Source organism: Trachurus japonicus, chromosome 10 (genome assembly GCF_045865225.1).
Source record: "Trachurus japonicus isolate A0001 chromosome 10, Traja_1.0".
In the NCBI taxonomy this organism is placed as follows: domain Eukaryota; kingdom Metazoa; phylum Chordata; class Actinopteri; order Carangiformes; family Carangidae; genus Trachurus; species Trachurus japonicus.
In genome coordinates this window covers 31,427,561-31,442,761 of record NC_140916.1, presented here as the reverse complement: position 1 = coordinate 31,442,761, position 15,201 = coordinate 31,427,561, and the positions used below count along the sequence as shown (strand labels likewise).

The 15,201-nt window shown below is 45.0% G+C and overlaps 1 pseudogene; it reads right to left on the bottom strand.

Annotated features, from left to right (window-relative positions):
* Positions 1 to 1,516: 1,516 nt before the first annotated feature.
* On the bottom strand, positions 1,517 to 14,781 carry LOC146980284 (uncharacterized; annotated as a pseudogene).
* Between the last annotated feature and the right edge of the window lie 420 nt (positions 14,782 to 15,201).

The window sequence follows — 15,201 nt, the reverse complement described above, 5'->3', positions numbered from 1 at the left end:
CTTTTTAGCTTGTAGCCAATCGTTGCTCAAGCCTAGAGTATAAAAGTAGGCCGTGTCCCTCCTCCTGACCTCTCGCTTCCTGCTTCTTCGGCCCGCCCACTGACAGGTCGTTGCATGGCTGCTCCCAGCAGAGCACAGGTAGGCACACTTTAGCGTGCTGTTTGTGTACATTGTGAGCGTTGTTTTAATTTAATTCAAACCGTAACTCCTTAATAGATCCGGCATCTCCGCCGCGGTCGAGGCGACATAATGGGTCGTTAACTGCCGCCGACCGGCGCGTAGGTGAGTCACTGAGAGTTTCTGTTTTTAATCGCTGTAAGCCAGGTGCTAAGCGTCTTTTCTCTCCTCTCCCTCTAACAGCCGGCCGGTTGTATGGCGCGTGGTGGCCTACTCCCCCCGCCACGCCGACCCTCTTCACCCCTCTCCCTCTTTGGAGGGGACGTTGAGTGACCGGACTGAACCGGGGTTTTTGGACGCTAAAGCTGAGTAAGAAGAGCACTATCCGTCATGGATATTTAGCCACGGCTACATGCTACCGCTGCTTCGCTGCCAGTCTGCTGCTACTATGTTTCTGCCCTCCTTGCTGCTTCGGCTTGGTTCGGGGTCCTGTCGGCCTACTGACCGACTTCCTTCCTGTTACTGACCATGCTCCCGCTGCTACTGCGCGTGGTGCCGGTTGGTGTATGTGTGTGTGTTTGGCTGCCGCTCGTGTGCGCTGCTACGGGCTCTACCTGGACTTTCAGCCACTCACCTGGACTGCGTGTGTGTGAATGTGGAGGTAGACAAGAGTTGGTTATATTGTTTTGGTTATGTGTTATGTGATTGATGGTATAATTTCTTCATTTAGTTTACATTTGGAATTTATTTGTATTAGTTTATCATTGATTTGTTTGACAGAGCCCTCTTAATTGTGTTTTCCTTTCCCCCTCCTAGAGCTGAAGGCCGACGGTGGTGGTGGTGGTCCTCCTGGGTGGTGGTGATCCCCGTGTGTGTGACCCCCGTTCAAGATTTATTTTGTGTGCACATCACGTTTTTGCTGTGTGAGTGGGGTGCTCTCCCTTTTCTTTTGGCTTCACCTCCCCCCTTTTGACCCCTCCTCCGGCCGGTAAGCCTCAGCCTGTAATCCCCTTCTCCTGGGCCTCCTGTTTATTAATTTCCTTTTTGCAAACCTTGTCATCAATTTTAAATAAACTTTTGTATGTGATCATTGAACTCCGTCTCCTACCCTCCCTGAGTGAACGAACCTGAGTGTCCTTTGATAGGTGATAGTTGACCTTTAGTACGGGTCCTTGGGCCCTAACCCAAGGTGGCGTTGTTGGCGACAAATTTAGTATATAACATAGTATAAGTACACCCTCGTATTGCCACACTTACTTCTGCTTTAATACAAACGTAAGGATCACAAACAAAATAGAACAAACTAAAACAAACAAAGCCAAGATGGAAGGCAGACAAGTCCAGCAGTCCCCGGCACTGCCCCCGCTTTCCAGTGTCAGCTGCAGGGTTCTTAAGCTCATCAGCCCAGGTGAGCCTCGTTGTGCTGATTGGGACCTGGGTGGAGCTGTGGGGGAACAAGGAGAGGGAGAGACACAGACACACACACACGGTTGAACCCCTTCCGGCCGTAACACCCCCTCCCTTAAAGGGGACCTATTATGCTCCTTTTTGCACAAACTAAAATAGTTCCTGGGTGTCTTAAAGACATGTCTGTGACGTGCTTCGGTCAAAATACCCCAAAGATCAAACATCACAGCTCTCTCAAAAACAGGGCTCTGCAAAACGGTCTGTTTCAGTGGCCCCTCCCTTTAAATGCAAATGAACCACTCCCTCAGCATTGCGTTACCATGACGATGTCTACTACTAGTACCTATACTGATTTGGCCAAAATGTAGTATGCAAACAAAAGCTAAATCTGCAGTAGGCAAAGTGCCAGATCTCCAGTCTGCATCTGACCAGTCTACATTGTGTAATGAAATGTGCCCATGACCTAGTCTCACCCTAACCAAAGATGGTATGGAGTAGTCTTTGCCATGTAGGCTAACATGTAATATAAAAATGCAAAAATAAATATATAAAATAAATTAAAAATATATGCAGACTGGTCAGTTCATTGTAAAACAGTTATTTATTGATGTAAATGTGGTGATTTGTGCACATAGACTACAGCAGCACTGCTCCTCTCCTCCTCCTTCTCACAGCTTCACTTTTCATTCAAACTAATTCAACTGCCACAAGATTTCATCAATGAGACCAACATTCTGCTAAATAGACTAACCACGGGGAGCATACGTCAGTCCGACTGCCCACAAGTCCGACGGCTCATTTCTCCGACTACCCATACTACAGTGTTGAGGTTAGGTTTAGGGTAAGGTTAAGGGTTAGGGCTACTGAAGTCAGAGAAGTGGGAGGTCGGACTGATGGACGCAAAAATAAAGAAATGTATGGTCGGAGAAATGGGTAGTCGGACAGACGTCATGCGCCCACTAACCACACGGCGGTAAACGTCTAAAAAACCTGCGGGTATGTTTATTAGCGATGGTTTTCTCTACCGCGATGAGCACGGACGCCTGCCCAGCCAAGGAGGCCTGCAGACGGACGTCCGCCCGGCCGAGGAGGCCTGCAGACGGACGTCCGCCCGGCCGAGGAGGCCTGCAGACGGACGTCCGCCCGGCCGAGGAGGCCTGCAGACGGACGTCCGCCCGGCCGAGGAGGCCTGCAGACGGGCTCTGCCTGTGTGAGGAGCCGCTGCAGCTCCAGAGCTCCGGAGCTCCGGCGGTCCAGCGTTACGTCGGTCCGGCGAACAACGTCGCCCCGGCGGTACGTCGCTCCTCACACAGGTACAGCTTCACTTACATGAAACGTCGGCGTAAACTTCTAAATAAAACTTAGTAAAGTGACGCTACAGCGCTAAAACATGCAGGGAAGAAGCAGGAAGCAGTCCGCTCCGCTCTCCGCTGTGACCCCAGCCACAACAGAGCAGCACGGGGGGAGGCGGGGCCGGCTGGAGCAGAGACCTCGGCATGACCATGTAGGGGAGTCCGGCACGCCATGACGTAGACGCGAGCTCATGTCAAAAAAAAACTCAGCGCAACCGAGTGTAACAGGTGTGCAGAGAAATCCCAATTATCTAGCAGGGTTTACCTCCAAATGCATTAACCTCAGGATATGACACTTCCACGGCCTCTAGAACCATTATCCAACATTTTAAACATATGTAAAAGTCTGAAAAGCTGGAAAAGCATAATAGGTCCCCTTTAAGACAATGAATAAATAAATGGACTTGTGCACGTGCGCACAATTTCAGGATGATTGAGATGTATGAGAGTTTGCTGTGGTCCGCCGCCATGCAGCAGCTGGAGACACCACCACCAGCACCCTGGGTCTTTGTTGCTCATTGTGCCCTTTTTTTTTGGAAGTTTTTTAAATAAGGACAGTCTTTTTGTATCGTCTCCACCTAAACGCCCTGTGGCAATCCTGTCACCATAGGCTGGAATGTAAGCAGCCAACTACCGAGCTGTCAATCTGCAATAAAAACAAAAACAACTATATATATATATATATATACAACTCCTCCTCAGCCCCTCTTTTTCCATATGGTAACTACCACCGACCTCATTGCTTTGTCACCCCATCACAAAAACCCAAAAAGTACATATTAGAATGATACAGACATTCATTTTCAAAATTCACTGATAATCTAAAAAAAATAATTTGACCACTCACCTGAACCAACTGAATGTCCACAACTGTGTTTGTGTTGAGGTCCATCAAAGTGTAACTTCCATATTTCGCGGAGTGCCCTTTTAAAAATGGGTTCAATGCTTCATATTAGTCATCACATATCAATATTATATATTTTTTTCTTTATGTCTCTCTCCTATGAACTTCACAAAATAACATCTGTATGAACTCTATGTTTCAGTATATATAAATACCTGGAGAGTCAGCCCCAGCGCAGGAATTTCACGAGGGCCACGAGGGCCATGGCCCTCGTGCCCGTCTGATTTGGCCTTGTGCCCTTGAAAAAAATATCTGCCCTAAGGCCACAGTGGCCTTGATGCCCCACCCGCACTGCCCCGGTTGATTTTGCGGTTTTCTCCGTTGCCTCTTTCCTGTCAACACGGCTTTGACACCTGCGTCTTTTAAGAAAGAACAATGCGTATTTTAATACCATTCTGGCAGCAGCATCACCAGGGGTGGGTTTGATTCGAGCCTGGCATAAACCGCTCGGGCGGCTATAACAACAGTTTGATGACCAGTCATCACCGGCCAACCAGGTGACTTCATCAAACACCCCCCACCCGCCGAACCAATCATGTGGCTGGAAAAGAGCCAACACGTGCTAAGTGTTTGGGCTGCTACAGCTGTGCACGTCAGCAGAGGAACCGCCGGTAAAAAATAGAAAAAATAAAGAAAGAGTTTTGCCTCGGAAGAAAATGTGAAGGAGTCAAGGAGAACTCGGATGGCCGTGAAAAGATGCGTGGTGCGTCATTAACTCTGAAGTAACGCTAAACTTTCACAATGGAGACGCCAGACAGCTGGAGCGGACCGACGTCCGGCCGCGTTCACACAACAAACGGACGCGGTCACGGTGCGGCCGCTCTGCTGCTGCTGCTGCTGCTGCTGCTGCTGCTGCTCAGCCCAGAGACTGTTGTGTTCACACCGACACAAACGCACTGCACTCGGCAACTGTGCCGACCTGAACACTGCCCAGACCCAGGCAAGCTACTACACTAACATCTGTTTTATTTATATGATACTGTTGTATAATGTTCATCGTAATTACATCTGTCATGTTTAATTTTTGACAGGAAAAAAAAAACACAAAATAACCTTCTGATAACTTCAAATCTCACTTGTGCCAATAAGGGAATATTTAAGCCTGACCAAAATAGTGATTTGAGTTATATCGTGATATAAATTGATGTGGACTGAAAAATATTATCGTGATAAAATTTTTTCTCATATCGCCCAGTGCAATAGTGAACAAGTAAGATTTTCAAAACATGGACTGGACCCTTGTGCAAAAAATTAAATGCATAAATGAATTTAAAGTAGAAAATTTCTGGTTTGCTTGAGCCCGTTTTATGTATTAATTTAACAGATACCGGTAGTTAGTAAATTCATTAAAGACGTGGATTTAAAATCATTGTTTTATATTATGGCCTTGCTGCCCTGGCTTTTGGCCTTTGTGCCCTCAAAAAATTGACAACACGAAAGGCCAAGTGGCCTTGCCCCTAAAATGACGAAATTCCAGGCCTGGTCAGCCCTCATGTCACCACCAACTATTACTCTGTCCTCCTGACTGAGCCGCTGCAGCATTATACTCTGTATACTACTGTTGTCTTCCAGTGATGAATAACTGCAGGCTCAATGAAGGCTCTGGCATGTCGTCTGAATGTGTCATACTGGAAGACCTGCAGATCCATTACCTTGAAGATCCGTCAGTAGCAGGAAAAAAGGTTGTTATTGACATAATGAAAGGAATACAGTTGCATATCTTGTACCTTTGCAATTTTCAATAAAGTTGCACCACTCAGGTACACAGCTGATCATATTGTGATAAAAGATTTTGTCTATTCTCCCAGCCCTAGTTATTAGTTAATTAGAATCATAGGCTGAGTTACTGATAGACTTAGTCACTTAATTGTGTGAATCCTATATAAAAGATGTTAATCTGGATTTGATGTGGTTTTTCAGGTCCATAAACTTGCATACGAGTGTGCAGTTAACTTCTCCTGCAAGTTTCCTGCATCTTGGAGGAAGACTGAGATGGCTGGGAAGGACTGGTTTACCTCCTTCATCAAACGTAACCGAACCTTAGCCATCAGGAAAGCCCAGGCAACAAGCCTGGCCAGGGCTTCCAGTTTTAATCAACATAACGTACTGCTCTTCTTTGACAACCTCCTGAGAGCATACAGTAGATATGGATTCCAGGCTAAAGACATCTGGAACATGGACGAGACCAGAGTAACGACTGTACAAGCTCCAGAGAGGCTGGTCGGTCCAAGAGGGCAGCGCCAGGTTGGTAGAGATGGATGGATAGATGTATATAAATTAATTAATTAATTAATAAAAATAATACATACATACATACACATACATACATAAATAAATATCTGTTGAGTAGCCTATCATTTGGGAATTTATCAAGACCTTATCAATTCTGCTAAGAAACCCTGTGCCATTATTCTGCATGCACTTGTTTGTTTTGATGACAGAAATTGCCATGATAGTAAAGTTATTAATTTTTTTTCAGTGGGCCTATTTCAGTCCCTTTCAACTTGAGACCATAGCACCCTCTAATAAGAAGCTAGTATCCCAATGATAATCGATAAGGAATAGTATTGCACAGAATCAATTTGTCAGCAATTTGTATGGCTGACATCTTGTCCATACCCGTTCCTTACAGATTGGTGCAATGACGTCAGGCGAAAGGGGAAGATTGGTTACTGTTGCCTTTGCAGCTAATGCAACAGGAAATGCCATTCCCCCTTTTCTTTTTTTTGTCTTCCCACAGAAGAGGTACCAGACCCTCTTCGTCCGTGACGGTCCAACTGGATGTGTTGGTGTAGGTAACGGGAGTGGGTGGATGAAGGAGAAGGAGTTTGTGGAGTTTTTACATCATTTTGCTCGCCATGCAAAACCATCACAGGAATCCAAGCTCCTCCTCTTATTGGATAATCATTCTTCTCATGTTACCGTGTCTGCCCTGGATTTCTGCAAGGAGAATGGTATAGTTACCGTTATGCTCAGTGTTGGGAGTAACGAATTACTGTAACAATATTACTTTTTTGGGTAACAAAGTAAAGTAACGCATTACACTAAAAATATTGGTAACTACACTACTTTACTAGACCATAGGAACACGCTTTCCTGCGTTACCCAAGCCGTGTTTGCCTGTGTGTAGAGTTTCGATGTGTTCGGTGCAGGCATGTGTGCGTGCTGGCTGTGTGCCTGCTACTTGCCTGAGCACGTTGCCATAGAGATCGATTTGAGTCGAATGACGTTGCTGCCGGTGCGAGAGGGAAATGGAGACGGAGACTGGGGGTTTCGGCCAGTGGCGATATTCTCATTACTTTCAGTTCAGAGAGGGGCAAATAAACATATTGTCGAGCTGCAGCAGAAGAAACGAGGGAGATTATCTATGTGGTTGGTAAAAATAAAAAATAAATAAAAACTCAGGTACAGAGCTGCAGAAAGATGGAGGTTCCCAGCTGGTGTGCTTTCGAGGATGGGCCGACTACCCCAGCGTCTGTAGTACTTGCACTGAGGGCACTGCTGCTCCACAGACAGGAATGTCCCCAGCTTTCTGCTCCTCACATCACATCCACGCGTGCAGACCGGACATGAAGTAAATAACTCCATGATGCTGCTCTCGTAAATGATGTATTTTCTGGTTTTGTGGATCACAGTGGATGGTTCTTGTCTATAACACAAAGATGTAAATTAAACAGCATGAGCTCTCTCAATATATTACTAGCAGTTGATCTATATTATTTTTATGCATGTAAATATTGCTAGAATTACTGCTGTGAACAGTTATGCAACTCGGGTTTTAGGAAATTCCCAGGGCAATCAAACTGTATTTTCACTTTCCATAGAGACTGATCTTTTATGTATACACGCCATACATGAAAAACAAGAAATAATCTCAGTATAATTTGAAAAATAAATTATTTAGAGCCAAACATTATAGGATCCAAATTAATCTGTTAATCTGGGCAACTCACGATAATAGTTCTGAGTCTGTCGTTGCTGTGAGTGAATCTGCGTCTTTTACGCACAGGTGCTTCTGATCATGTCGTTACGCATGGCATTTGTTGTGCACATTAGTCAAATTTATTTAACGGACTGTGTTTATTAGTGGAAAAATATGTTTGCCTTACCCGTAGTGCCAACTTCAATGCCACCAAAGCCCTCGATGCTTATAGCTGAGAGGGTGGAAGATGCTATATCCTCCACGGAGCTCATGGTCACGCTAGTGGAGGGGCTGCCCCCAGTGGCCACCGTCTGCCTCCGGTGCTCTCAGAGCTTTTGTTTGGCCCTTCTTCTTACATCATTGAACCGTTTTTTACACTGGGCAACGGTTCTCAGTGTATCAGGGCAAACATTGTTCACAATAGCTGTAACCTCCTCCCAGGCTACTTTTGCATCATCGGCCCGTGGAGGTCTGTTGGCGCGACCATATATCCGGCCACTGCAAGCCTGGACCTCCCGGACTAGAACATCAGTTTCCTCCTGGGAGAAGTTTGGTCTCCTTCATCCATGGTGAAATGAAACTTGCAATGCGCCTCGCGCACGGCGGATTTAAAGGAGAGGAGCTAATTTGATTGGTGATGATCTGACTCAGCTGTGTTAAACCCACTCCACGCCCTCTCCCCTCCCTCTATGCCACTTGCGCCGGTGGGAGGGAAGTAGGCGGGATGCGCCCCGCTGCGCTTCGCCGTGCAATGAAGGAAAATTGCAAACTGCTCCTGGACACTCCCCGTTGGCGAAGCGCAGGGCAGATCCGCTGCGCCTGCGCCTAGTCTACGAAAATAGAGCCCATCGTCCACACCGGCCGGCTATTGACAAAAGATCGTAAAATAAAAAAATTAATGTTATGCAACAATGACATAAATAATCCATAAAATGGGCCTGAACTAAGATAATGCAATGGTTTTAGTAATATTTATATCTCTATTAACAAAGAAAATACTTAAATTTGTAGCTCGCTTTCTTTGCAGCTTTCGGTTTGGTGAAAATACGTAATGCATTCTGGGTAGCCCTTGCTCCCAAGGGTGGTGTCGGAAAATCTCAATATTGAGGGCTATACAGCCTTTAAACTGGCCCCTCAACTTGATTTTTCTGAGAATTGGGACAGCACTTGCACTTGGGAGCGCGCATTTTTGAGATTGAGGGTTAAGCGAGGAATTGGAATTCACCGTTAATTAGGGCTGAAACGATTCATCGAGTTATTCAATTAACTCGATTACAAAAATGGCTCGAGGCAAAAAACTCTGCCTCGAAGCCTTGTTATAGTCCTATGTCGCACAGCGATCTCGCGCAGGGATATTGTTCACACCACTAGCGCGTGATACACTCGGCGCGATGGCGGAGAGTCAGGGTGGGCAGAGATAATCTAAAGTTTGGGATCATTACATACTCAAAAAGGAAGAGGACAAGGTGCAGTGTGTCTACTGCAGCGGCGCCGGCACCCGTAACCCCCCCCTTCCCTCCCTCCCTCCCTCCCTCCGCTTCCCTCCGCTATAAGCACCACAGCTCTTCCAGACCGTCATACTATGTAAACCTACCGTAACTTCTCAAAAAAAAAAAAGAAGCCGTGTCAACAGACTCCGGTCTCCTGTGCTGGACCGCGTCTGGCTGCAGGTTTGAGAAAATAAAAGCAACTTCCTCTTAAAGCCCGTTTGAGCAGTTTGCTACCGTTCTCAAAGACCCGACCCGGTCCAATCCACAGGTGTTGAAGCCTGGACCTGATGCAGCTGCACTCACCAGCATTTATTCTCTGCTGGACCACGGCGAAATAAATAAATAAAGAAGTGGTCCCACCTGACCCAATTTTTAATCAGAATTTTAATAATAGAAAACATACAAAAACAAACAAAACAACAAATTTGATATTGTTAACCTGTTTGGCTTGATATTTTATATTCTTTGGTCAGGTAAATTTCAGAAGGAGCAAATGTGCAATCCTTATTGTAATCCTTACAACTTGTTGTTACCTACTTGTTGGCACTTGCAATAAATGGGCTTTTTGGAGCCAATAAAAAAAGCCAAATGCTTGATCATTCAAAGCCACTTTTTGTTGTTTTGGTTGTTTTTAAAAAAAAAAAAAAATTATCCGATTAATCGATCGATAAAGTGCTTGATTAATCGATTACAAAAAGAATCGATAGCTGCAGCCGTACCGTTAATCTTCACCACGCGTGAACAGCGATGATTAACAACAAACAACGTATCATTTACCACCCTTTATGAGGGGGGAAAAAGGCCAACTTGCATATTTTTTCGGCCTGACCCGTTGAGAACTCTAGAATTTTTTTCACCAAACCTGTGTTAATCACAACTTAAAGGCCACTGAGAAGCCTTTAAAATAGCTATAAAAAAGGGAGGAGTTAAAGGAGCTTTAGTGTCAACTTCTTAATGAGAAGAAAAAAAAACTTTCAAGTTTTTGTAACTCAACAGTCTAAGGGGGAGGCAGGTTAAAATATATATATATTTTCAGTTGAACTGTTTTGTTTTTTACACTGAAGATTTTTGTAGGCCTAATTATTCTGAAAATCTTGGCAAGTGTAATTTTTCTGTGCTTTTGGCAAATCATGTGCCTAAATCATATTTCCCCTCCACAGCCCCAGCAGGAACTACTCCCCCTTGACCAAACTGATCTTCAGCTGCAACTGCCAACATGGCAGCCGATGGTAATCACCACTTTAAAATGTCTTTTTAAGGGGATATTCACATGTTCCTGCCATGTTTTCCTTTGGCTTCGCCCTCCTCTCTCTCTGTGGGTGTAGAACATTTTCCACCAGTGATTAAGCCTGGCAGCAGTGATTTAGACCCAAAGAATCTACAGCATCTTGATTAGACATGTTCCCTGTTGCAGCTCAACTTGATGATTTAAGCTGATAACATTTCTTTTTACACAGTTAGCGTAATGTAGGTGAAACCATTTCCTTTTAATCTTCCCTGCTTGATTCACTACATTTGCTCCCTCTGACTTCCATCATCTTTCGTGCATGTAATTAGTTGGCTTGAATTTTTATATTCTGCCCTTTTCTCTCCACTCAGCAGTGTGCACTTACAGTCACAATGGCATGGAATTATGGGATGGCACTGTCACTCAGATCACCAGTTTGGTTCACACACACCCCACACGCACGCACGCACGCACGCACGCACACACACACACATCCTTGTTTTTCTTTCCCTGTGAGGCCCCCTGACTAGGAGGGTCCTGGTGGGCCCCCTGGTGGGTCCACCTGTCTGTAAGGTCAGAGACTCCATTTAAACTTAAGCATTCTCATGTAAATCCTGCTTCCACTGGGGACCCGTCACCTCAGTCAGACTTTTCGCTCCCCAATGGGACGAGTGACCGCCCTCCACCCATTCAGCCATTTAATGTCTATACGCCTCATAGAAACAGAGCAAAGCAGTTTGTTTCGTCCTGATTAAGTCTAGGGGTCTAAGGGATGCAGAGAGTAACATGAATTAAGAACTAGGAAAAAGAAACCAGGGAGTGACCAAATTAGTATCATTCACATGCTTTTCAGGCCAGAACTTTTCTCCACTGAGTCCTTGCATTTGACTGTTATTTTAGGGCTATTTCTACACAGTCAATCGTTACTTCTTGGATATATTTCCTGACATTTTTATGAATTGACTATTAAGTTCATGACCCTGTCAAAGGAAAACAGCAAAGTTAAAGTTAATACACAAAAGACCCTACCAACCACAGGAAGTCAACAATGCCACACACAACCGTAACCTAACACTGTAAAGGCTCGGTCACACGCACACACATACCCTCGAGCTGTCTGCTGGCCGGGGGGCAACCGCCATTCCAACATCCCACCAGTCCCACATAGGCCTCTAATTGTCTAAATGGCAACACTTAATTTTCTATCAAACGTCCCATCATTCCGACAATTTTTGTCTCCTATGGTCAGAATGACGGTATTTTTTTCTTTTTTTAATCATCCTGCCTTTCCAACAATTCCTTTAATAGCGTATTTTTTCCCCAAAAGATTTTGCACTGGTTGGACTTAGGCAATGAAGAAAGGAGTTGGTAAAGTTTAGTAAAAAGACCAAGTAGAGATGAAGCTACCTGGTATTGGCAACAAACCTTCACAGTTTGAATGGAAGCCGTCTATTGTAATGGTACCAGTGTATTACAATGAAAATACCCTGGTACTGTTACCAAAGATTAAAAACCTGAGGTACCTGAGATGTTGGACTGTTTAGACAGAGGCTTGGAGAGAGCTTGAACATTCACAGGAGTTGAAGGAGGCTTCACATTTATTTTGCGATGTTGCAGGACGGAGCTTCCTGGGGCACACAGCCCATGGGTGACTGTCTGCGCACCAACTACACACATAGGTTTACAATAAGGAAATGTACAAACATTCTCATTGAAAATAATGCAGGTAGAATACTTAATTACTTATTACTTTTCGGGCTGAAATTTCTGCATGAAGAGTTCTTGCAGAGCAAATGTTGGACAGATGGAGGTTGTGTGGGAGAAAGAACCACAGATGGAACAGGCTAAGTTTTTTGTGGCCTGTAAAATGACGGCTGATTAGGGACAAATCATCGAAGGACCAATCTAATCTCTGATCTGGATGTACATGGCAGCTTTGGCAGAGAAGAACTTGTGATTGTTGAACAGTGAGCCGCTGTAAGAAGAGAGCAAGGTCTGAAATTGTAGCCAAGTATGTGTCAAGGTGTCTCTAAAGACACCAAAGGCAACATTGAATTCTGCCAAGGTTGGAGTTTTTGACAGTCTGGGATCACTGTCTTTGGGCACCACTGAATAATCGCCACAATCCGCAAATCTTTTGTCCGTCGACTGCGCCACACAAGAGAATCTCCCCCAAATTAACACCATGGCCTGCAGAAATGAGAGCAAAGGTGAACAAGTGGGTTAAGACCTAGACCGAGTTAAACATGCAGAATGGGAAAACGGGATACCTGCCGAAAAAGGTAGTCTGTCTATGGATCTGGATATCATGGCCAAGAATCCGGATATCATGGCCAAGAATATTTGTCAGTGTGTCAATCTCATTGTCTCTCAGGTTGAGAACTGTAAACAGCTCGATTGAGGACAGTTTCAGGATGCTTGCCCCCACATTCCTTTGCCATCTGTCTGATGGCGTCGTTTTCCCCTCTTATATCAATCCATTGAAAATGTTGGCAAAGCTTGGACTCCTGCACTAAGTGGCATCTTTGACACTTCGCCCTCCCTTCTGCTGTTAACCAGGATCACCTCAGTATGTGTCACAGTAGTCAGTTTGGTCCAGTTCTTCTTGTTTGTATTACTCTTGGTAATCTTCTGCATGTGCATATTTTTCACATCCTCGGTGAAAGGGAGCAGCTGAGGAGTGTTCCACTTCCTCTCTTTTAGAGTTTGTAGAGCACGTGATGACAACACATCCCACTTTTTCTCAAAAACGACCCCTGCTCCTGTTAACGTTGTTTGGAAATTCCTCATTTTCAGACATCTGCGCTTCACATGCAAGAATATTTGCAATCTTCTTCAGACAAATCCATCAAATCCAGCCACAGCTTTAACTGCTTCAACCACACGGTTAATGTTGGAGGGCACATAGAAGTCCTTAAAGGGATAGTTCAGCTTATAAGGTAAAAATTTACAATGCATCTGCGGGTCGGAATAAATGTTGTTTATCTGGAACTAATCAACTCACTAGTACTCAGTCAGTACTCCTCCACAGAGGCAGGCTCCGCGACATGCTGTATCACTCCGCCGATCGGCTGTTTGAATCAGTGGTGTGTGGAAGAGGCGGAGTGATACAACATGCCACGGAGCCGGTGCCTGTGTGGAGGAGTACCAAGGAGTGCAGAGTGAGATTTTTTTTTTTTTTTTTACGACCAGCTGATGCATTGTTTAGTTTTACCTTATATCGTACTCATGAACTGGTGTATTATTTTGAGACAGGACTTCTCATACGTGACGGAAATACGCTGATTAATTGTCCCTCGTTGATAAGTATATATATTTTTTTTTTTTGCCTTTATTCGATACACAGTAGAGATAGACAGGAAAGGGGGAGGCAGAGAGAGGGGGAATGACATGCAGGAAAGGTCTGTCCAAAGCGGGATTCGAACCGGGGATGCCTCGTTGAGGACTGTAGCCTCCACATGGGGCGGCCGCTTTAACCACTGTGCCACGCACCGCCCTGAGCCGTTCCCGCTTTCTCTTTCGGCCATGTGTATTGTATTATTTGAACTAAGATGAAGTGTGATGATGATGATGATTTAATTGACATGCCCGAAATAAACAAATAAATAATGCATTTCAGTCCACTTCCTGTCTGTGACTGCTGGATCAGTCGTCCTGTTTTGCGCATTTTCTGTCTAATGTACTCATGTCAGTGCTCAGAATACAGATGTTCTGCAAGTCTAAGATTCTTTTCTCTTTTCTGATAATGTTTGTGACTTCATCTTGTTGCATGGTATTTACTAGCTCCCAAACCTTTTTTGCTAGCACCATCTGGGACAGGCTGTGCATCGGCACAGAGCAACTGGACCAGTAGCGGAACGAATCAGAGCCGGGGGCGGGGTACATGACCGGGCCCTTTAAACCCAAATAATAAAGCTCATCATAACATCATTTTACAACATATACATGCGCGCAACAGTGGGGCCCTACACACTTCAGCACCACTGAGAGCAACTATGTCATTTTGAAGTATGAAGTATAACAAACCAAGAGAACAACAAAAACATTAGGCTACATGGCCCCAATAATAAAACACAAAAGCAGTTCAGCACCACGGATAGCGACCACATCATTTTGACACCCACTTTACAGTTTTTCTCGATTGTTTAAACACATTTTCTGAAAGCATGGCTCATACTCTCAGAACTCTACACACAAATCCAAAAAAAACCACACAATGGGCAAAACCTCTCACTTCTCCTGCAAATGACAACGTACCTGAGCTGCTCTCGGTCGTCTGTCTGATCTGATGGAATGAGTGTGTTGTGTAGGGTGTCCAGGAATGTGATGATGGGCAGTGTTGTAGGGGCCAAGGGTAGCATGGTGATGGATGACGCCGTGGTTGGTAATTGCTGCACACATTGTGATGTTCCCTCCACGCTGGCCAATGATGTTCCTTCCCCTCCTCCGTCTTTTGGTGAGGTTGAATCCAACCTCATCAATGAAGATGAACTCGTGCTCAACTGCAGCCACATCTAGATCAAGGACTCTCTGAAACACACATGACAATATCAGAAATAGACATGTGGTCACTATTGTGAAGCACAATCATTATGATTACAGTATATGACAGTTGAGGGTCCTGTCACTATGCCTCCAGTTGATCATGTGCCCTGGCTACTTGGCCAAGGAGGTAGCCCTTTGGCCGAATGGTTAGCGCGCATGACTACTACCCAGGAGTCCAGCGTTCAAAGCCCGCCCGGGTCCTCAATTACAATACTGAAATATGTATAATTTATACA